Below are 22,225 nucleotides of genomic sequence, written 5' to 3' on the forward strand. Positions count from 1 at the left end.
GCGATGGCCGAGCGGCAATAGATGGTATAAAATACAGAAAATACATATGATGTGGGTAATGTAAGATATGTATACATTATTAAAGTGGCATTATTTAAAGTGGTATTGTTTAAAGTGACTAGTGATCCATTTATTAAAGTGGTCAGTGATTGGGTCTCAATTTAGGCAGCAGCCTCTCTGAGTTAATGATTGCTGTTTAGCAGTCTTATGGCCTTGAGATAGAAGCTGTTTCGCAGTCTCTCGGTCCCAGCTTTGATGAACCTTGCCTTCTGGATGGTAGTGGTGTGAACAGGCAGTGGCTCTGGTGGTTGTTGTCCAACATTCAGGCCCCTGAGGACTGGAGTTGCCCATCCCTGCTCTAAGGGTCCCTGAGGAGAGGTTTGAAAACCACTAGCCTATTGTAATTTTTCGTTTTTTTTCTTTTTTTTATCCTGAAGTAAAAAAAATATTGTTCTTATGTTTTCTTGAAATGTGTGGGTGGGGGCTTTATGCTTACATGGCCATTCGAGGGAACAAGAGACCCATGTTGATCGATCCCGGCGGTACAGTATGAGCAATTTAAAGTAAATCAGCATCCAATTGTTGAATTTCAGAGTAAATGTGTAATTTCCTCCAATGTCCGTAGGCATCGGTATGGACCTGTTCTTTTGTTGCACAACTTTGATTAGCGATTCTGGAGCACAGTCATTTTTTTAAAAATTTAAGTGATTTTATATGACAACATAATCCCCTATCAGATCATTCACACAGCCGTCAAATGTATGTAATCCGGCAGCTCTTGTTATCTTTCTGTTTCTCTGTTTATGGGAAATTCCTCCACTCTGAACTATCTCTGTGTTTTGTTTGCATCGTGAGGAAAAGAGAAGCCACAACGAGTTCCGGGGTCGCTCCTCCCTCAAAACCCTGACCGTCCCCGATAAATAAAAAAAAAGAAGTTTTAATTTCATCGGCTAATGCACAAATTAATTTCAGAACACTAAAAGACAAAACGGACTCTGCAAGACTCCAGCACAACGACGTAAACTACAATGGATTATTCAACCAATGACAGCAAATCAACCAACAGGAAAAAAGTGGTGGCTGTGGTGGGAGGTGGTTTGGTAAGAAGTAAACGTTTAAATGGATAATGTAAATGTAAATCAAAAGGGTCTGTCAGTCTGCTGATATATGCTGTTATGAAAAGCTTAGCACAACATAAACTATGTATCTATTTCTAAAATAAATCTATTTATTTATATTTCGTGATACTCATTCAGGACCGTTCATTTCTTGGGGTTATAGGACAACTTTTGGCTTTGTCAATTTGCTACACTGCAGATTCGCTCCTAATAGATGGTGTAAAATGCATGACTGAATAACATAGCTAACAGAATTGAGGTTGTTAACAACCAGTAGTATCACTGGTTATACTTTTCCTAGTAGGCCATTAGAGAAACATCCTGTAAAGAGGAGTAAATCCTACCAGTAATTGACAATTTTGATATTTCACTCTTGATCTCTTTCTCGGATATTGCTTTGCAGTAACCATATATCTATATATTTTTTAACAATTTCCATTTAAAAAAAATCAATTTCCATTTTTATCACAAGTGGTAACCATTTAAATAGATGCTGCCTCCACCATGAACTAATGAAAAAATATGTAAGCCTTTAACAGACTCATTCAACTCTTTCTCTCAGGTCGGCAACTTGAATGCCTGCTACTTTGCAAAAAGAGGTTTTCAAGTAGAGGTCTTTGAATCTCGAGAAGGTAAACACTTGATTATGCCACATATTAAGCGCTTTCTCTGATATTGAATAGCTACAAAGCAGTCTGCATTTATTTCGGGAAGTATGCACTGCGTGCAGTCATTAGTCACTACAATATTCCTAACAACAAAGCACAATGGCTTTGTCTTGGTAGCTATCACACAGCAATCTAAACATACATTTTAGTTACAAAATAAGTTATTACCATTGGCATATGATATATATGACACTGGTGTCACAAGCATTCACCAGATGCAGACATATTACATTTGGATTGACAAGCAGCTCAACCAGGTCACTATTCACTTTAGCACAATTTATAGTTTATACTGTATATTTTTATTGTGTATGTATTTCCAAACATCACTATTTTTATGACTTATTTGTGAACATTTTTGATGAAGTGTACTGTACTTTTGAGGAGAGCTTGCGAGTAAGAATTTCACTGTACCATTTACATCCAGTGCACGTGCAAATAAACTCTGATTAGAAGGTGCTTGTGTATGTTAGATTTGAGTCTCATAATTCTTTAATGTTTGAAATTGCTTTCTATCTATGATCCTGACCAGATATCCGCCAAGCCAAAATAGTCAAAGGAAGAAGCATCAATCTAGTTCTGTCTCACAGGGGTCGCCAGGCTTTGAAGCACGTGGGAATGGAAGACACGGTATGTTGTCCAGGTTTGTCCGTCATTGGCTACCACTGTGGGAAATCAAATGTTTTGCCTATGGAACCCTGACCTGTTCACCGGATGTGCTACCTTGTCCTGGACCTGCTGTTTTCGTCTCTCTCTCTCTCTCTCTCTCTCTCTCTCTCTCTCAAACAAACAAAGTTGACAAAAACAAAGTGATCCTAGTCGTAACGCTGCTGGTTTGCTTAATGACCAAACACCCTCTTTCATATAAAAATGATTCTTGTTATACGATACATGCGCATCACACACCCACTCTGGGGGGATAACGTTTTCTGTAACGTTACGTAGCTGTAGGGGTGGAGTAGAGCGCAGTTCCCTGTCTCTCTCCACTCACAAATGACATCCAGGTTTGACTCAGGGGCTGTTTGCTTTCAGCTTTAATTAAATCGCCACATAGTAACCATGCCCCCCCCCTCAAAATCTCTCCAAAGCAGACAGAGGACACACTGTACTGGCAGCTTTTACCCTCGTTAACAAGTCTCTCTCTCTCGCTCTCTCTCTCCACTGTACCTGCTGTCTTGACCTCTGAATGCTCAGCTATGAAAAGCCAACTGACATTTACTCCTGAGGTGATGACATGTTGCACCCTATACAACCACTGTGGTTATTATTTGACCCTGCTGGTCATCTATGAACATTTGAACATCTTGAAGAATGATCTGGCTTTAATGACCAGTTACTCTAATAATCTCCATCCGACCAGAAGAGGACTGGCCACCCCTCAGCCTGGTACCTTCCTCCAGGTTTCTTCCTAGGGTCCTGCCTTTTCCTAGCCACCGTGCTTCTACATCTGCATTGGTTGCTGTTTAGGGTTTTAGGCTGCGTTTTAGGCTTTAGGCTTTCTGTGTAAGCACTTTGTGACATCTGCTGATGTTAAAAGGGCTTTATGAATGCGTTTGATTTGATTTGAATTCCTAGTCTCAAGACCATATAAGAGATGAAAACGGAAGCAGGCAACCACTCTTTGATTTGATTTTGATGTGTTCATAATGATGAAATATTTGAAGTGCCTGTACCCAAGCCCCATGGGTACATCTGGGCTGGGCCCCTGTACTTAAAGTTCTCTAAAGTGTTATATTCTGGCAACTGAAGTAAGCTATTATATTATTTTAGTGGGCACGCATTTAGCGCACCTAGGGTGTTATGTATGGCTCAGCAGGCACTGCGTCAGAAGGTTGTTTTACACTTCAATTACTTTTCAGCATGACAGGGTCAGGTTTGCTTCGCCAACTTTTTAAATAAAACTTCAAGGCCAGTCATGATGAGGGACAGAATGAACTTAGGTAGCCCATATTTAGAGCAAAGAATATACACTCTCCTGAACTATGGCCGAACAGATAGATGTGTTTTGAACATTTTGCCAATCGTTGTTAGAGAACTTAGCGATGTATTCCTTTTTCGCTAAGTTTGTCTTCACCACGTTATTGTTGTCGATACACCAATAATGTGCATTTTGTATTTGTGTTTTGATGCGTGTATTTTCTGTCAAATCTGTAATTCAGGACCTCAGCTGTAAAAGCGACCTTGGTCCCTGTTTACGAGGAAAATCTGACCCGTTTTGATTTCTTCTCCAGGTTGTCTCCAAAGGAATCCCCATGCATTCCAGAATGATCCACGCTTTGAATGGGACACAGTCTCCCATTCCTTATGGCAAGAAAGGCCAGGTAATTCTGCTGCTGCACTGCCTACACACATCACACTGCAAATCCCATTAGATAGATTATTAATACATTTGACAAGCAAGACAAAGGATGGCCATTATCTTGTAAAGCAGCAGTCTGTCAGCGTTTTGTATTACTGATGTATAATTACAGTACCTTAAATGCAGACTTGATGAGAGGCTACATTTGTCACTCCCACTCTCTCTTAGTTATCACTTTGTCGCTGTAGCATAAGGCTCATTATTGAATTGTGGCATGGCATTTTGGGAAAAAAGGCAATGGAAGCAAATCCCACAATCCCCAATTCGAGAATGACCGATAATCAACAGTCATAACAGCGCTCAGCACAGATTCCAGAAACGTTGTTGTTCGAGAGACAGACAGGCCACTTTAGCACTTTTTCATCATAGAAAATGCACCGAGACACAAGCATGGGTCGCTGGCCTCGGATTTACTATCTGAATCAACAGGACCTCTTCCATCCCAACGGTACTCGGAAAATCATTACGCTTGTTTGCAACAGGGAGAAAAGGGAATGGGAGTTATGTGTTTCATCTTGAAAATGCCTCAAATGAAGCAGGCCTTTATTTCAATCCCAGAATACTTGATATTTCAAATGAACATCTGTCTTAGGTTCTTAGAGTGTGAATAGTCAGTTAAACAAATAAATCGAATAAAATTGTATTGGTCACATACACATAAATAGTTTAACCTAAGGTCGAGTGTCTGAACAGTTTGGGCTACACACTGATTTGACCCCCCTGTTGAAAAGCGAGGCTCTTACATGTCGATTGTTTTGCTCTAGGATGCCCACAAGCCTCAGAAGACTTGTCTGAATGTCCCCTGGTACCAGTTGAAAAGATTAATGGAAGCATATATGGATACAATTTAGTGCCAAAAATAAGGGGTTAAATAGATGAAAAAAAAGAAATAACAAATGTTTCCTGAACTTTCTTACATCTCTCAGATATAGGACAGACACTTCAGAACAAACTTCCTTTACATTTTTTTTTGGGGGGGGACTATCTGTTGTTCCATGTAGTGAACGTGTTATTCAATGTGTTTGTAGGGGCTAATAGCAATAAGGACAAAAATAAGGTTTCATCAAATAATTGTTTTATATATATTTTATACTTCAAAATTAAAAATCAAACAGCAAAATGATCCTTGGTATAACCTTCTTAAAACAATTCCATATACCCCATAATGTCCCCCCAATGTACACGGCACCCCCCTTGACCTCAGAAGCCCACCGTGACCAGTACAGACATGGGTTCAAATACTATGTACTCTTTAGAATACTTTGAGCATTTGCTTTAGCCTGCCCGGAGTGCCAGGTGGGTGGCGTTAGCAAATTTGGGGGGAATTTCAACAAGCAAGCTTAATGAAGCACAGCTAAAGTATTTAAAATGATGGTATTTGACCCCAGGTCTGGTCCAGTCTTGTTGAAATGTCCCAACACTGTCACACGTTTAGTTCTGTATCCATGATAGATGACATGAGCTGTAATTCCGCCCCATAGTATAAAGGTTATGCGCAGGTCAGGACAGGTACGCTGCAATGTGATGACGGAGGGAGGAAATCCCTATTGTGTACACATAGCTGTGATGTGTCTGATGTTGTCTAGGGTTTTATCCTCTGTCTTCTTCTGCCTTTTAAAGAGGAAAAACTATGATCAGTAATCCCTCTCTCATTAAGAGAAGTGGTGAAGACAGGATGTCGGGGGCAATGCAGATGAGAGAAGTGAGAAACGAAAGAGAAAAGGCACAGTCAGACATAGAACAAAGGGATGGAAAATAATAATGGGAGGCCAGCTAGGTAGAGAATGGTGGTGGGTGGAGGGGGGGAGGAAAGAGAGGGATTTTATCCTGCCCAGTTGTTCAAGTAGTAAGGACAAGATGAAAAAGGGCACTTCCGATAGATGTTCCACTAAATCAATTATCCCATGCATGCAACACTTCAAAAGGTGATTTTTAATCAAAGGCTAACTCATGCTATGATCTCAGTTCTTCTTACTAGACAATAGTCAAACTCCCAGATCCTGCTCACATTTCCATCACTGACTGTTTTTAGACACCCGAGCATCGCCTCCAAAATGTATTTGAAATGTCTTGTTGACTGAAGTATGCACTCTTTTTGTATTAAAAGTGGTAGTGTCAGTGTAAACGTGTCACATTATTCTGTGTAGGCCTAGTTTAGAGTTACAGTAACATCCTGATCTCCTTTCAGTACATCCTGTCTCTCGACAGAGCCAACCTCAACAAAGAACTGTTGTCAGGTAGGAGAATGAAATTCCTTATTCCCATGAGTCCTGGAGAGCATGTCAGAGCCTCAATATTGCATGTACTTATTGAAAAGCTGTGTTCTTATCCACTCATCTTGAATGGGAAATAGGTTAATATTGTATTGTCTACCTGTATGTCCATCTGCCATTTCGAAGATAGATGATTAAGATGAAGAAAAGTTGATCTTATCTTATGTACTTGTAAAAAGTATTGTCTAAAAACACTTTGTAAAGTTTTAGGTTAAATATAGACATTGTGTCTTTCCACTAACAGTGCCTTCAGAATGTATTTTTTACCCCTTGACCTTTTCCACATTTTGTTGTGGTTCAGCCGGAATTTAAAATCAAATCAAATCAAATTGTATTTGTCACATACACATGGTTAGCAGATGTTAGTGCGAGTGTAGCGAAATGCTTGTACTTCTAGTTCCGACAATGCAGTAATAACCAACAAGTAATCTAGCTGGATCAGGTTGAGATTTTGTGTCACTAGCCTACACACAGTACTAAAATGTTGTTGACATGCGCACACAAAAGAAGCTCTATACTCATTGTTTTAGTAGACTAGTGCATGTCGTACAACAGGCTTATATCGTCGATCCTTGCTCTCCCGAACAAAAAGTTAACATGTGAAAGTCACATAACAGCAGTCGACTGTGTTTACTGACAGTCATCACTATATGTACAAGCCTGTAGCAATGGTTTTGTCATGTTTTTTTATATACTTCTTTATTCTTTTTTCTTTTCTTTTTTTTTAAAATTGGGAGGGGAGGTAGATCAGCATTAATATTACAGATAGATTGTGGCCTCCATCAATGTAATTGTCTGCATCATTTCCAATCCCCCATTCTTTTAAATACATTTTCCTTAATTATGTTCCCCTGACCCCACCACCCCTCCCCTAATTGGAGTAAACTAATGGACAACAACACTTACTATACACATTTTACGGACACAGTATATTTTTTACAATGGTTATCTTTTGTTTGTTTTTAGTCCTATCCTTCAGCTACCCTCAACCCCTCCCATCTATCTCTGAAGAACATCCAGTTTTCTATATCTATTTGCCATATATTTTTCAACTGTGATGGTTCACAAACATTTTGAACCTTTCTATTCTCATCATTTCTACAGATTGTAATTTAAAAATACACATTATTGCTAAGAGTATTATTATATTATTGATCAATTGACTATGACTTTTTAAATCACCCAGCAGTGCTATTTGTAGATTTAGCTCCAGGTAAATGTTCAAATTTTTCAGCCATTCCTGAACCTGAGACCAAAAACAAGCTACATATATGTACAGTACCAAAACAAATGATCTAATGATTCTGTCTCTTCGCAGCAAAATCTGCAGAGCAGGGATGGTTGTATCCCCCCATATACAGTATTGGTTGCAAGAATTTTGTATAATTTTGTATAATCATTTAAATAGTTAAAATGGCACTGGAACAGAAGGCAGACATTTTACGTGCCCACAACCGATTGTGTTTTTTTTTGTTCGTTTATCTGTGTTGTTTGTAACTTGTTTTTTAAACTATTTTTGTACATAATGTTGCCGCTACCATCTCTACCATCTCTCCAAAAATAACTTCTAGACATCAGGACTGCGATTACTCACCACGGACTAGCAGAATCCTTTTTCTTCTTTCACGACTCTGACAAGCCCGAGGCAGAGGATATACGGCTCCCTCGGGAACAGGCCCCGACCCCAATGATCTGCGTGAAGAGGAGGTGGAGAAAGAGAGGCCGGAGGGCGGGCTGCCTTCTGAGGAGTAGGAGGCGATCAAGTAAACCCCCACTTCCTCAATTCTGCACGCAAACATGCAATCTTTGGACAATAAAATGGACAAGTTATTGGGAAGATTAAACTACTAACGGGACATTAAAAACTGTAACATCTTATGCTTCATGGAGTCGTGGCTGAACGACAACAATATCAACATAGAGCTGGCTGGTTATACAATGTACAGGCAGGATAGAACAGCGCCGTCTAGTAAGACAAGGGGCGGCGGTCAATGTATTTTGTAAACAACAGCTGGTGCACGATATCTAAGGAAGTCTCGAGCCATTGCTCACCAGAGGTAGAGTTTCTCATGATAAGCTGCAGACCACATTACCTACCGAGAGAGTTTTAAGCTAAGGACCCTGGGACTAAACAACTCCCTCTGCAACTGGATCCTGGACACCATCATTAAATTTGCAGATGACACAACAGTGGTAGGCCTGATCACTGACAACAACGAGACAGCCTATAGGGAGGAGGTCAGAGACCTGGCCGTGTGGTGCCAGGACAACAACCTCTCCCTCAACATGATCAAGACAAAGGAGATGGTTGTGGACTACAGGAAAAAGAGGACCGAGCATGCCCCCATTCTCATCGACGGAGCTGTAGTGGAACAGCTTGAGAGCTTCAAGTTCCTTGGTGTCCACATCACCAACAAACTATCGTGGTCCAAGCACACCATGACAGTCATGAAGTGGGCACGACAAAACCTATTCACCCTCAGGAGACTGAAAAGATTTGGCATGGGTCCTCAGATTCTTAAAAGATTCTACAGCTGCACCATCGAGAGCATCCTGACTGGTTGCATCACTGCCTGGTATGGCAGCTGCTCGGCCTCCGACCGCAAGGCACTACAGAGGGTAGTGTGAACGGCCCAGTACATCACTGGGGCCAAGCTTCCTGCCATCCAGGACCTCTATACCAGGCGATGTCAGAGGAATGCCCTGAAAATTGTCAAAGACTCCAGCCACCCTAGTCATAGACTGTTCTCTCTGCTACCACACGATACGACTCCTGATCATCTAGTCAAATGGCTACCCAGACTATTCACATTGCCCCCCCCCTCCCATCACCACTTCCAATCTCTGTTGTCATCTATGCATAGTCACTTTAATTAACTCTACCTACATGTACATACTACCTCAACTAACCGGTGTCCCTGCACATTGAGTCTGTACCGGTGCCCCCCTGTATATATTGTTTTTTTTTACTGCTCCTCTTTAATTACTTGTTACATCTCTTATTCTTATCCGTATTTTTTTAAACTGCACTGTCAGTTAGGGGCTCGTAAGTAAGCATTTCAATGTAAGGTCTATGTTATGTAGACCTTACACCGATCGGTGCATGTGACTAATGAAATTTGATTTGATTTGAAATAGAAAAACTCTATTTAAATTATTTGTTTTGAATCCAGTGTCGTTTTGTCTATCAGGTCATAAACCCCGTACCATGGAATTGGTACATCAAATCTCCTCCCAACTATTTTGCAATCTATATGGCACAGCTGTACATTTTTTGTTGTCTTTAAATGAAACTAGTATACTTTATTTATCACAATTTTCTTTAACCAATGTTGGTATTTAATGCAGGGCCAACAGTTCCTTACTTTCTCCCCCTTCTAATTCTCTTCACTTTTTACGTTAATGCTACAATTAGTTAGTTGTAATTTTGAGTAGAGGAGATATTTCAATGCATTTTTGTTAGCTGTTGCCCAATGTTTGCAGTGCCATGTACAGTGCCTTGCGAAAATATTCGGCCCCCTTGAACTTTGCGACCTTTTGCCACATTTCAGGCTTCAAACATAAAGATATAAAACTGTATTTTTTTGTGAAGAATCAACAACAAGTGGGACACAATCATGAAGTGGAACGACATTTATTGGATATTTCAAACTTTTTTAACAAATCAAAAACTGAAAAATTGGGCGTGCAAAATTATTCAGCCCCTTTACTTTCAGTGCAGCAAACTCTCTCCAGAAGTTCAGTGAGGATCTCTGAATGATCCAATGATCTAAATGACTAATGATGATAAATACAATCCACCTGTGTGTAATCAAGTCTCCGTATAAATGCACCTGCACTGTGATAGTCTCAGAGGTCCGTTAAAAGTGCAGAGAGCATCATGAAGAACAAGGAACACACCAGGCAGGTCTGAGATACTGTTGTGAAGAAGTTTAAAGCCGGATTTGGATACAAAAAGATTTCCCAAGCTTTAAACATCCCAAGGAGCACTTGGGGCCGAATACTTTCGCAAGGCACTGTAAGTCAACGGCAGAGAATTGTCTTGTCATGACCGTGATATAAGATCTTTTTGTAATTCTTTGTTTTGTAACTGCAGCAGCAGAGACGTATCCCAACATAAATCTGAACTTTTCCCACAAACTACTCGACTGGAGCACTGAATCAGGTAAATAGTTCATATTCTCTCTCTCACACACACACACACACACACACACACACACACACACACACATTTCTTTCTCGCTTTCTCTCTTCTCTCTCTCACTCCCTCCCCTAAAGTCATTTTGGTCTGACTTGTAAAATGGAGAACTAAGTGCTGTCTAAAATTGACTTGTTCTTGCTTTATTATTTACAGTTGGTCTCTGTGTTCCTGCATTTTATTTTATGTGGCCTTGTGTGTGTTAAACAGCATACAATGCCTTCAGAGTATTCACACCCCTTGACTTTTTCCACATTTTGCTGTGTTACTTCCTGAATTTAATAATGATTAAATGTAGATTTGGTTGTCACTAGCCTACACACAATACCCCATAATATCAAAGGGGAATTATGTTTTTTGAAAATGTTACAAACTGAATTAAACATGGAAGCTGACATGTCTTGAACCCCTTTTTTATGGCAAGCCTAAATAAGTTCAGGCGTAAACATTTGCTTAATAAGTTGCATGGACCACTCTGTGTGCATTAATAGTTTTTAACATGATTTTTGAATGACAACCTAATCACTGTACCCCACACATACAATTATCTGTAAGGTCCCTCAGTTGAGCAGTGAATTTCAAACACAAAGACCAGGGAAGTTTTCCAATGCCTGGCAAAGAGGGCACCTATTGGTAGATGGGTAACAAAATAAGCAGACATTGTATATCCCTTTGAGCATGGTGAAGTTATGAATTACACTTTGGATGATGTGTCAATACACCCAGTCACTACAAAGATTCAGGTCCTTCCTAACTCAGTTGCCGGAGAGGAAGGAAACCGCTAATGAATTTCACCATGAGGACAATGGTGACTTTAGAACAGTTATTGGCTGTGATAGGAGAACTGAGGATGTATCAACGATATTGTAGTTACTCCACAAAACTAATCTAATTGACTGAGTGAACCGAAGGAAGCAGGTACATAATAAATAGAAATAGATGAAAAGGAACAAAATGGAGCTTAGCATAGGGAAAATCTTAGAGGAAAACCTGGTTCAGTCTGCTTTCCACCAGACACTGGGAGATGAATTTACCTTTCAGCAGGACAATAACCTGAAACAGGTTATTGTCTACACTGGAGTTGCTTACCAAGAAGACAGTGAATGTTTTCCTGAGTGGCCAAGTTACAGTTTTGACTTAAATCTACCAGAAAAGAATCATGGGCAAATGTTGCGCAATCCAGGTGTGTAAAGCTCTTAGAGACATACCCAGAAAGACTCACCGCTGAAATCGCTGCCAAAGGTGCTTCTATAGAGTATTGACTCAGAGGTATGAATACTTATGTAAAGATTTCTGCATTTAATTTTCAATACATTTGCAAAAAATTCTAAAAACAGGTTTCACTTTTGTCATTATGGGTTATTATTAACTTAGAAGGAGAACTTTATTTACACTGACATTTTTACATGATCACATTTGATGACACATTTTTGTTAACTATAAATAAGGCTCATCATGAATAGCATCTATCTGTGGAATAATGTTCGTACTGTATGGTGTGTCTTAGGGCTGAAGGTGCAAAGGAAGAGATCCAGGCAGACTTGATTGTGGGATGTGATGGAGCGTTCTCTGCCATTCGGAAACAATTCCTCCGTCAGAGCCGTTTCAACTACAGTCAGACCTACATCCCTCATGGGTACCTGGAGTTCACCATGCCCCCCATCAATGGAGAGGTTGGTCCTCTGATGCTCAGAAAATGGCACAGGATCAGACCTGGGGCAATATTCAAAACAGTCTCGGAGTAGCAGGGCTAGGATCAGTTTAGCCTTTTAGATAATATTGAATAAGGTTATATGGAATGAGCTCTCCCGGTGCAATGGAACTAAAGGTATAGTCCCAAAAGTGCATAGCCCACACATTCACCACTGGCTAAATAAAACGCTCAATGTATTTGAAAGAAAGCAAATACTATTTAAACTCAGATCTGCACTGGATGTTTTTATAGTTCATTGTATCACCATAGTGTTTCATAAGGCGTTGGGTGACATCTCATTTTGTATGTTGGTCACCTTTTGGTTGATGCAAAGCTGCTGTGTCTATTGTATATGATGTGTTTATGTCTTTATACTGTAATAATGCCCTAATTTAATTTACTTTGCCCCCAGTTTGCCATGAAGCCTAATGATCTACACATATGGCCACGCAACACGTTCATGATGATTGCTCTGCCCAACTTGGTGAATGTAAATTAGAGACTGTATGTTTACCCGTATGTCCATACTATATTTATCCTTTCAGCTTCATTATCAGCTGCTAAACTTGATAATAGAGCGTAGGCAAGTTTAAACACGTTGGAGAGATGCATTTGTGAAGTGTGTACAGTATGAGAAAATGTCTCTAAAATAGTCTAACTAATGGCTCTAACTAATGTAAAAGACAATATGGACTCATTAGAATATGTCAAAATAGTGTCGTTTAAACATTAGAGTGCATTCGGAAAGTATTCAGACCCCTTCCCTTTTTCCACATTTTGCTACAGCCTTAGTCTAAAATGGAAAAAAAAACATTTGCCCCGGACTCAATCTACACACACAAAAAAAAATGGTTTTAGAAACGTACAAATACCGTATTTACATAAGTATTCAGACCCTTTGCTATGAGACTCGAAATTGAACTCAGGTGCATCCTGTTTCCATTGATCATCCTTGAGATGTTTCTACAACTTGATTGGAGTCCACTTGTGGTGAATTCAATTGACTGGACATGATTTGGAAAGGCCTGTCTATATAAGGTCCCACAGTTGACAGTGCATGTCAGACCAAAAACCAAGCCGTGAGGTCAAAGGAATTGTCTGTAGAGCTCCGAGATAGGATTGTATCGGGTTACAGATCTGGGGAAGGGTACCAAAACATTTCTGCATCATTGAAGGTCCCCAAGAACACAGTGGCCTCCACCTCCTAGAGCTGGCCACCTGGGCAAACTAAGCAATCGGGGGAGAAGGGCCTTGGTCAGGGAAGTGACCAAGAACCCGATGGTCACTCTGACAGAGCTCTAGAGTTCCTCTGTGGAGATGGGAAAACCTTCCAGAAGGACAACCATCTATGCAGCACTCCACCAATCAGTACTTTATGGTAGAGTGGCCAGACGGAAGCCACTCCTCAATAAAAGGCACATGACAGCCCGCTTGGAGTTTGCCAAAAGGCACCTAAAGGACTCTCAGACCATGAGAAACAAGATCCTCGGGTCTGATGAAACCAAGACTGAACTCTTTGTCCTGATTGCCAAGCGTCACGTCTGGAAGAAAGCAGGCACCAATCATCACCTGGCCAATACCCTCCCTACAGTGAAGCATGGTGGTGGCAGCATCATGCTGTGGGGATGACTAGTTGGGATTGAAGGAAAGAGGAACTGCGCAAAGTATAAAGAGATCCTTGATGAAAACCTGCTGCAGACGGCTCAAGATCTCAGACTAGGGCGAAGGTTCACCTTCCAACAGGACAACAACCCTAAGCACACAGCCAAGACAATGCAGAAGTGGCTTTGGGACAAGTCTCTGAATGTCCTTGAGTGGCCCATCCAGAGCCCGGACTTAAACCTGATTGAACATCTCTGGAGAGACCTGAAAATAGCTATGCAGCGACGCTCCCCATCCAACCTGACAGAGCTTGAGATGTTCAGCAGAGAAGAATGGGAGAAACTCCCCAAATACAGGTGTGCCAAGCTTGTAGTGTCATACCCAAGAAGACTCAAGGCTGTAATCACTGCCAAAGGTGCTGAGTAAAGGGTCTGAATACTTATGTAAATGTGATATTTCAGTTATCATTTTTTTTAACCTGTTTTTGCTTTCTCATTATGGGGTATTGTGCGTAGATTAAGAAAAAAAATACGATTTAATCCATTTTAGAATAAGGTTTTAACGTGACAACATGTGGAAAAAGTGAAGGGGTCTGAATACTTTCCAAATGCACTGTATATCGCACCTAAGCTGTACTGTATGTCACAATAATGACATAGTGTATTTATACAGTATGTCATGTTGCAAAAGAGACTCATCACCGTTAGGAAGTCACAGTGTAAACAGGGTTATTTGACCCTTGACCTCAGAACATGGGTCTCTTGGTCCAGCACCCAATGTTCACTTTACCAAAAATAAATTATTTAGTCACAAAACCTTTTTCACCATCTTCACATCTCAAATACCCTGGGTCCCACAGGTCCAGCCCTACTTTTTAACAGATGTGAACATTCAAAAAAAATGTCAGCAAAGTAGATAGTCAGTAATCCCATCTCTCAGCCTCCACAACTGCTACTATTAATACCATTATGATAGTTCTGCCTGACTGATTCAGAGAAAGCTGTTCTGTTTTGTGGCCAGGTTAAAGCACTTAATTCAAGGGTACATTAGTACTGTTACTCAGTACAGCCCCAGTGTGCATTGGGAGGACGGTGAAAAATGCCCTGCTGCCGGGGAAACTCCACGGTAACGACACTCTTAGGACGCATGGGATAGGCTGGCCTGATGCTGATGGATAGCCATGGCTGACCCGGCAGCTGCTAACACACCCACCATCATCATCTCTCTACTCCACATCCATCAGTCCAAGTGGATTATCCATTTTGGCCAGCGCAGATCACATGACCATGCTGGTGTGGACGTTGATGCATATTAACGGACTAAGTAATGGATTTGCCAATAAGCAACATCCATCAACTAGATGCATGGCATGTTCGCCACTCAGGGAGTTAACGGTCATCAGGTCTCAGACAAGGTTATTGAGAGCATGGTTAACTGAATCCCCATTAATAAGAAAGTGCTCTCATTTCACACAATCAGGTTTTTTACTGCATAGTGTAAAAAATAAAAAAACACGGCCTCCCAAGTGGCGGCGTCCCTACAGACCCGGGTTCGATCCCAGCCGTGACCGCGAGACCCATGAGGTGGCGCACAATTGGCCCAGTGTCGTCGGGGATAGGGGAGGGGTTAGCCGGCATGTCCTTGTCCCATCGCGCTCAAGCAACTCCTGTAGCAGGCCGGGCACATGCATGCTGACAGTCGCCAGCTGTGCTGGGCTGGCGTCTGGGTTAAGCGAGCAGTTTGTCAAGAACCAGTGAGGCTTGACAGGGTTGTGTTTTGGAGGAATCATGGCTCTCGAGTCTGTACCGGAGTTGCAGCAATGGGACAAGACTGTAACTACCAATTTGGATATCACGAAAAAGGGGTAAATAAAAGAAAAATAATAAACTTTCTGTAAATTGAAACTACTAAAACTAGATATAAAGTATGTAGAAAAGATAGTGATCGATATATTTTTTAATTATAAATATTTGACAATTACCAATCACTCAAATAAAAGCTAGACAAAAATCGATGAATTCAGGCTTACTACGATAATCTCCATATTGTTTGTTCTTAGGACAAGACTTTCACCTGCACACTCTTCATGCCATTTGAGGAGTTTGAGAAAGTTACCACGGGCGACAAGGTCATCGAGTTTTTCCAGAAATACTTTCCCGATGCCATCCCACTAATAGGAGCGTAAGTGACTTTCTCTTCCCCGTCCCTCCATCCTGCTGTCCATCCTTACCTCCCTTCATCCCTCCCTCTCCCTATCAATTTCCTGCATCAGGACAACTCAAACAACCGCTGTCTCAGGAGCGTGTAATTACTGACCCAACGTCACGTGGCCTGGGGAGCTGAGTTTTCAATTTGAACTGAACAGCAAGCTGCAGTTGATAGTGAGGTAGGACATGGACGGGGTGGGGGAAACAGCTGAGGTGTGTAACTCTAGGTATTTTCAGGGTTGATTTGAAATGAGGCAGGAGAAACCGCTGAATTGCTGTTTACTTTTAGAATCACCACACACAGTCTAAATTCACAGTTGAATTTGCTTATTTATTTTCAATTAGAGAATGCTACGCCTACAATAAAACACCCCTAGCTCAGTGTGTTGTTTGAAGTCCTAGCTGCACTCCTCTGCCAATGCAAGCCTGAAGAATATGATTTATATTCTCCTCTTATGAGATACAGTGGTTGAAAAGAGAGCATGGATGAGGTATTACAGTGCAGCTGTATGTGAGAAATCAGCACGTACCACACTATGCATATCAATGTCATAGTGGTCATTCTGTGTCTCACAGGGAGGCTCTTAATAGGGATTATTTCCGTCTGCCAGCCCAGGCCATGGTGTCCGTGAAGTGCTCCCCATATCACTTTGGTGACAAGTGCGTCCTTATGGGCGATGCAGCCCACGCTATGGTGCCATTCTACGGTCAGGGGATGAACGCAGTAAGTAGAAATACATGTAGTATATACAGAGTGGGACAGTGAGAGGGGGAGGAGGGTGGAAGATATGAGACCTCCGTGGTCTCTTGTGAATCAGCTGAGAGTATGGTGCTAGCAATGCCAAGGTCATAGGTTAATTGTATGCCACTCAACCACATACATACTCTATGCTATTGATGCATTCACTGTCATTCGCATTTGGATCAAAACAACTGCTCAGTGCCATTTAATTGTTAATATAAGATATGTTGACTCGATGTTATTTGAAACATGTTGTTAACTCATCGTTCAGGGCTTTGAAGACTGCCTTGTTTTCAACGAAATCATGGACCAGTTCAACGAAGACTTCAGTGAGTAAACACACGTAATATTACAGACTGCAAGGCAAATACGCTTTGAAAGTCAGAGCATCAGCATCCACGTACCCCCTTGATGCCTGCTAAATGAGTTTGTTTTGTTAGTGGCGCAGAATATCAATGTTTCATTTCATGCACATGTGCGCGTCTGAGGGTGCTTGGAAAAGGTAGACAAATTTCCATTCTAACCAATTATGTATAATCTGTTCATTCTAAGCTATTTCTCTTTCTTTTTTCAGGTGCTGTTCTGCCTGAGTACACCAGAGTCCGAGTCCCAGACGACCACGCTATGGCAGACCTGGCCATGTACAACTACGTTGAAGTAACGTAGTACCCATTTAGATATTAGTACTTAAAAGAAAAATCAATCACCAGGGTCTGAGGCTATTCATTAGGGCATGCTACAGAAAAACTGTTTAAAATGTTTTGCTTTGGAAAACAGAAATTAAGTCCAAGTAGTTCCTCTTTGTATTAGTCTGTCTGCTTTCATTTGGTGCCTAATGAATACGACCCAATTTTGCCATACACAATTACAGTGATCAAACTGTACGCTCAGATTTCAGCGACACTGGATCTATAGAACTATATGATAAGTTCCATATAGGTAATGAAACACTTAGTTTATTAAAGAGATGGTGATGACCTTCCAATTGAATGAAAGCACAAATATGTATACACCATTTAGCAGACACTTTTATCCAAAGTAACTTACAGCCAGGAGTGCATTCATTTTCTTACATACGGGTGGTCCCAGGAATCAAACCCACGATCCTGGCATTGTAAGCACCATGCTCTACCAACTGAACTACAGCGGGCCAATGTGAGCTGAATATCATATCTGTAATAACATTATAGACTATCTACTTACCTTGGCCTTTGTCTGCCTCAATCAATAGCTTAACGGCCATTCTCATTGATTCAACATAATTTCACAATTATGGCTTTTACAAATGGATAAATATATATAATCTCCAGCATTTAATGAAGCGCCGCTGAATCAAATCAAATCAAATGTATTTATATAGCCCTTCGTACATCAGCTGATATCTCAAAGTGCTGTACAGAAACCCAGCCTAAAACCCCAAACAGCAAGCCATGCAGGTGTAGAACCACGTCGTAATGAAATGAATTAGTGGCACCAAGAAGACAAGATAACACAAACACACTAAGACAGGGTGGTAGGTAGCCTAGTGGTTAGAGCTTTGGGCCAGTAACCCGAAAGGTTGCTGGATCGAATCCCTGAGCTGACAGATTTTTACCTTGTCTGATTCAGACACTTTTCAGTTGAATGCATTCAGTTGTACAACTAACTACTGTAGGTATCCCCCGTTCCCAAAGGCTCTCTGACACAATTAGCGCAACTTATTACTGTCATTTCAATTTCATAGCTCTTGTCTTCCAAAATATGCAGAGTGAATATCCACAGGCAGAGCAGGGACATATTTACCTGTACTTGGGTTGGGTTGGTTGAGTCCAGAGTAATTGACAGGAAGCCAGCTTTCTCTAACCATCCATCCTTTTAATTCATTTATCTGTGCACACAGACAGTAATTGGTCTTAGTGTTACTCTCCACGTGCATACGGTCACATTGGCGCTGTAGCCATTCTTCCCAGAGATCACACACGTGAAAACACACACCCACAACGCCTTGGCAAGAGTCCTTCAGAATCATAAGAACACCTGACTACAGAGCAAAAGGTAGCCTTCGCTCTATGGACATACTTGTGAAAATTGGCACCTATTGGTCTTTAATGAGCTTGTTTGTTTGTGGGGGTGAAATGTTGAAGGCTAAAAAAGCAGAAGGTGAATGTCACTGCAACGACATGCATTACAGGAGAAATAATGGGTTTTTCATTACGATGAGCACAGATGGTTCGATTTGCTAACAGATGTATTTTGCATCCTTTTAGATGCGGGAACACGTCAATTCCAAATGGTTCCTGTTCCGAAAGTACGTTGACAATTTCCTTCACATTATCATGCCAAGGACAATAACTCCCTTATACACCATGGCAAGTGTTTCCTAGTACATTTAAGTCCAGTTGGATAATACATGAAATTGAATACATTTTAATATGATTAAGTGTGCATTACTGCGAAGCATTCTAAAACTCTCTTTCTGTGTGTTTCTGTATACATCTCTGTCTCTCACCATACACTGTTCCCAGGTTACATTTACCAGGACAAGTACCATAAGGTGGTAAAACACTGGCACTGGCAAGACAAAGTAAGAAAGGACATTGTACACGTTCATTCTACACTGTTCAAGGGTCTTTAAGTGCATACATGTTCTTTTAGACAGGCAGAGAAAGACAGCATAAACTATCTGGCCTTGCGGACATTTTGAAAGGGCAAGTATGCGTTAACCTACTGCTGCTTGAGTATTGCTTTCAACAAATGTTTTCAAAACAAGATAAGAAAAAGGGAATTGATTCTAACCTGAGTGACCTAGCAAAGTTATAATGTAGAACACTAGTCTTGTTGCAACCAAAAAGATGGTGCATATCCAGGCTGTGTCACATCCGGCCTTGATTGGGTCCTTCATAGGGCGGCGCGCAATTGCCCCAGCGTCGTCTGGGTTTGGCCGGGATTGGTCGTCATTGTAAATAAGAATTTGTTCTTAACTGACTTGCCTAGTTAAATAAAGGTTAAATAAAAAATATTTAAAAAAAATAGTTCCCTGTCTGACAAACATATTATTAAAATTATTATGATTTGGAGGGGCTGAGGTTGCTAGTCGAGCCTGTTGTCCCTGGCACTGATTCAAGTTGTCTGACCTGCCATCTTTGACGTCTGTCGTGGGATAATGTCAAGGTTTCTTCAAAACGTCACTCGAGTACAGACAAAACGTCACGTGCAGGCAAAGGGACAGAGGAGAAGGGGGAGAAAATTGTTGCTATAGCCAACATTCTTTGAAAATAACATCACAGTGGTAAAATTGTACCTTGAAAATGGATGGATGGGATTTAACCTTTATTTAACCAGGAAGGGCTCATTGAGATTTAAAATCTCTTTTTTCAAGAGCGTCCTGGCCAAGATAGGCAGCACCAAGTCATTACAAAAATTACAGACAAACATGAAAAACTACAAATAATCTAGTAAAAACCATAGAATTCACAAGAGTATAACAAAATCAAAAACAGCAAATTAAAAACATTGACAGGTCGGGGAATCAGTCTCAAGATCATTCATCAGTGATTTAAAAATACCAAATCGGGACAAGTTCTTCCAGTTGAAAAGTATTTTGTAAGGTGTTCCAAGACGCTGGCCTGTTTTTTTTTGTACATAAAAAGCCCTTTTACCAAATTCAGTTCGGACATTTGGAACAGTTAGTAGGATAAAGTCCAGCGAACGAAGAGAGTACCCACCACATTTCAAAATAAAAAGGTAGTAAACCCAAAATGGCTTTGTAAATAAAAGTATACCAGTGCCTGAGCCTACAAGTGACTAGAGAAGGCCAGCCAACCCTGGTATACAAAGTGCAGTGGTGTGAAAGGGTTTTGTAGTTTAAAATAAATCTCAAAGTGCCATGGTAAAGGGTGTCAATTGATCTCAAACACTGAGCGGAAGCATTCATATATAAAATATCCCCATAGTCTAGTAAAGGCATAAATCTAGCTGATACTAGCCTCCTTCATGCTTCAAAAGAAAAACAGGCCTTATTCCTAAAATAAAATCCCAATTTCAGCTTCAATTGTTTTGTAAGTTGTTGAATATGCTATTTAAAAGAGGCCGTCATCAAAAAATTCCAAGATATTTATATGAGGTTACAACCTCAAACTCCTTGCCCTGACAGGTAGTAATAGGTGAAAGGTTCAGAGGTCTATTTCTTGCTTTAGAAAACACCATTAGTTTAGTTTTGTCAGTATTGAGGATAAGCTTCAATTGACACAAGGTATGTTGAACAGTATAAAAAGCAGTTTGCAAGTTCTAGAAAGCTTTTTTAAGAGACGAGGCACAACAGTAAATAACAGTATCATCAGCATAAAAATTAAGTTGGGCATTTGACATTTGTCTAAATCATGTATTTAAATAGTGAATAAGAGAGGACCAAGTACAGAGCCTTGGGGCACACCATTAAAGACAGTCAATTTAACAGACATAAGCCCATCAAATTGAGTGCACTGAGTTCTATCAGACAGATAGGTCTTTCAGAGCATGCAGTTGCATGGTTTGCGAACTACACTCGACAATCTCTGCCTTAGTATAGCATGATCAACTGTATCAAAAGCCTTAGAGATCAAGATTATCTTGTTCCCCTCAGGTGATCAACCAAGGCCTGTTGTTCTGTGCTGCAGTGTCTGTCGCGGGGGGCTCCTACCTGCTAGTCAGATACCCCCCTAACTTGCCAAATATCCCCATCGAGCAGCTGTGGTCTAAGCTGCAGGCCCTCAAGAGTCCCTTCTGAGGGGTTGTGGGTCATACCACTGAGAAATTGAGCTACAAACAGCAGAGATCAAATCAACTGACCTCAAAACAGATGGGATAAAGACAGAGTTCTGCGACCCAATTACCAATGAGATTTTGATCATGTACTCAATAAAGATTTGATTTAATGTAATTGAAGGCCTGTGGGGAACATTGTGTTAATGTATACTGAACAAAATTATGTAAAACTGTTGGTCCCATGCTTTGAGCTAAAATAAAAGAGCTCAGAAATGTTCCATACGCACAAAAGGCTTATTTTTCTAAAAAAAAATTGCACAAATTTGTTTAAATCCCTGTTAGTGAGCATTTCTCATTTGCCAAGATAATCAGTCCACCTGACAGGTGTGGCATATCAAGAAGCTGATTAAACAGCATGATCATTACACAGGTACACCTTGTGCTGGGGACAATAAAAGGCCACTCTAAAATGTTCAGTTTTGTCACACAACATAATGCCACAGTTGTCTCAAGTTGAGGGAGCGTGCAATTGGCATGCTGACTGCAGAAATGTCCACCAGAGCTGTTGCCAGAGAATTGAATGTTAATTTCTCTACCATAAGCCGCATCCAATGTCATTTTAGAGAATTTGGCAGTACATCCA

General features: G+C 40.8%; 1 pseudogene; it reads left to right on the plus strand.

Moving 5' to 3' along the window:
• Positions 1 to 1,028: 1,028 nt before the first annotated feature.
• LOC115134914 (kynurenine 3-monooxygenase-like) lies at positions 1,029 to 21,859 on the plus strand (annotated as a pseudogene).
• Positions 21,860 to 22,225: the final 366 nt, after the last annotated feature.

Source organism: Oncorhynchus nerka, linkage group LG10 (genome assembly GCF_034236695.1).
Source record: "Oncorhynchus nerka isolate Pitt River linkage group LG10, Oner_Uvic_2.0, whole genome shotgun sequence".
Classification (NCBI taxonomy): Eukaryota; Metazoa; Chordata; class Actinopteri; order Salmoniformes; family Salmonidae; genus Oncorhynchus; species Oncorhynchus nerka.